The 2,779-nt window shown below is 45.2% G+C and overlaps 1 pseudogene across 1 annotated transcript; it reads right to left on the minus strand.

Annotated features, from left to right (window-relative positions):
- Positions 1-1,012: 1,012 nt before the first annotated feature.
- Positions 1,013-1,867, minus strand: LOC123107862 (probable WRKY transcription factor 13; annotated as a pseudogene). The gene has a single exon (XR_006451790.1). The product of XR_006451790.1 is annotated as a probable WRKY transcription factor 13 (transcript).
- Positions 1,868-2,779: the final 912 nt, after the last annotated feature.

Genomic DNA, 2,779 nt, shown 5'->3' on the forward strand with positions numbered 1-2,779 from the left:
GATCTCTCTCATTAATGCAATTTAATTTAGGAAATAAATAATAGATTCTTTCCTACCTTAGCCAAATCAACGGATCTCTTTCTTTAATGCAATTTGCTTTAGCAAACAAATAATAGATTCTTTCCTACCTTAGCCAAGTCAACGGATCTCTCCCATTAATGCAATTTGCTTTAGGAAACAAATAATAGATTCTTACCTACCTTAGCCAAATCAACGGATCTCTTTCATTAATGCAATTTTTCTTTAGGAAACAAAGAATAGATTCTTTCCTACCTTAGCCAAATCAACGGATCTCTTCCATTAATGCAATTTGCTTTAGCAAACAAATAATAGATTCTTTCCTACCTTAGCCAAATCAACGGATCTCTCCCCGGTTCGCTGGGCGCGTTTCGGTGGGTGGGCGTGGGGGTGGGGGTCATTTGATGGAAAAAACCGGTTGAAAATAAACCGGTAGAAAGTGGGGGGACTATTCAACCAATTCGTCCATTAGGAGTAGAGATTAACGATTTAGTGATATTCATGGGTCGAGTGTCAGTATGCTCTTGCTATCCAGGCTAGCCGCACAATAACTTGTATGTTTCTGTTAAAAAAACTTGTATGTTTTTGTTAAAAAAACTTGTATGTTAAAGTACACACTTGTTGACAAGTTTTGGAAGGCTAAAAAAGGCCTACTATTAACATTGTATATAGATTACACGATTGAGCATTCAGGTGGCACGCTGAATGGGGATTCAAGTATTCTCCTCTCTCTGTAAATAAATATAAAAATGTTTAGATTACTATTTTAATGATCTAAACGATTCTATAAAAGTTTACAGAGGGAGTACCCGTTTATTTGACTGATGGAGAAAATGCAGGCCGTTGAATTAAGTCAAGAAGCGCCTAATCATGCAAGGAGAAACGTTTTTCTTTTGTGTGTGTGGGTGGGTGGGTGATAAGAAACTTAACAAGCAAGCAAACCAGAAGTCGCCGATCCAAATTTTAGAGCCCTCCCTCTATTCGTGCTTGATAATTTTGGACTAAATTAGCAATCTGGCTGCAAGTTGAACAATACTAACCTACATACATCATGTCATGTATAAAATAACTCGAACCGACGACGACATCCATCGATCGGCAAAAAACAGAAGTTTTGAGCTTTCCAGTTTCTACTGTACGAGGAGCAGAACGGAATTAGCTGGTTTGGTTCAGAATTGCAGTAGGCCAGCGGCGGAATACGCTGCCGGCGGCGAGCTGCGCGGGGGGCTGTAGCAGTAGTACTGCGCGGCGGCGCCGGGCGTTGCGTGGTTGTGGACGCCGTCGTAGGTGGTGACGACGTAGCGGGGGTCGTCGCGGTCCCTCTCCACGCGCTTCTTGACGCCGCAGCCCTCCGCCGAGCACCGGTAGTAGTTCCTCGGGTTCGGGCTGTTCTTCACCGCCTTCTTCCCGTACTTCCTCCACTTGAACCCGTCGTCCAAGATTTCCACCTCTGACCTCGTCCTGAACCCGATCCTCCCTGAGCTCACCCTCGCACTGATCTTGATCTTCTTCTCGCCGCGATGTTCGTCATCCCCGGCTCCGGCGAAGGAGATCTGTGCCGTCGGCGTCGGCAGCGAGTGCTCGAACTGATCGAAAGGGTGGTGCTGGTGATCGTCGTGGAGGTGGAGCTGAGCCGCGTAATCACTGTCGTCGATGACGGCGCGGGGGGGGGGGGGGGGGGGGGGGGGGCGGCGGTGCGTAGTAATCGGCCAGGAAAGGGGAGGAGTAGGCGTAGGCGGAGCTGAATACACATTCAGGGTTCAGTCCCAACGAAGCCGCCATTACTGTACTAGCTATACTTGTTACACCACTAGCTAACTACTCGTTGGTCGCCAGTTGCATGTGTAGATTGGCTTGTGCCTGAATAAATATTGTGTCGTGCAAGCTTTGCCATTTATACACCCGGTTCTACGGCCAAGCATGCTTCCAGGATGTTTCCCAAAGCTGATCCGAAGGTTCTCAGATGCGTCGCTTGTCGATTTCATTGGACTGTTTTGCTTTGAGAGATATGTCACATGTCAATTCTACCATGATTTGATGTGACACCACATTAAACTGCACTTGGCAGGCGTCTAATAGCAGCTTGAGCGTATAATTTTGTTTCGAAAAGATATACTAATTAAATAAGCGGGACTGATTCGCGGTTCAGTGTTCTTTCGGTCATTTTCAGCGCTTGTGATGGCTTGTGCAAATGCTATTTTACCACTTTCCCCCTTCTCTCGTCCTATAACCCCTTATATCATTTCTAGCCGATTCCCTAAAATGCGTTAAAGAAGAATAAATTTGGTTTTTCCTCCTCTAAACATTTTTTTAGATGAAAGACATTTGCAAGCTTTATAGATAAAGCCAAAAAAAAGAAGATAAAGCCAACCGATAAGGAACCAAGATTCATGAAGTTAACCTTAACAATTCAACGCCCCTAAACAAATAAACAGACATAACCAAGTTTAGACAAGTTGACGCAGTAGCACAAGTAAATAGACACACAGGCCCCTGCCTACCGCTAAGACAAAAGCCACCAAGCCTAGGAGGTCGAAGCATGATCAGTGCGGTAGATAGAGATCGCCAACGCCCTAACACGAGTGATCGGCAACTCCGTGGCCTTCATGTCCTGCTCTCTAGTCAATGATTTCCATAGATGTAGCATAGAAAAAAGTTTGAATAACGCCAGCAGGCTTGGTAGGGAAAATATGCTCGATAGTAAAATAAAATCTAGTGATCCACAACACCCGGCACATAGCCGAAAACCCAAACCAGAAAA

The sequence above is a fragment of the Triticum aestivum genome, chromosome 1A (assembly GCF_018294505.1).
Source record: "Triticum aestivum cultivar Chinese Spring chromosome 1A, IWGSC CS RefSeq v2.1, whole genome shotgun sequence".
Taxonomy (NCBI): Eukaryota; Viridiplantae; Streptophyta; class Magnoliopsida; order Poales; family Poaceae; genus Triticum; species Triticum aestivum.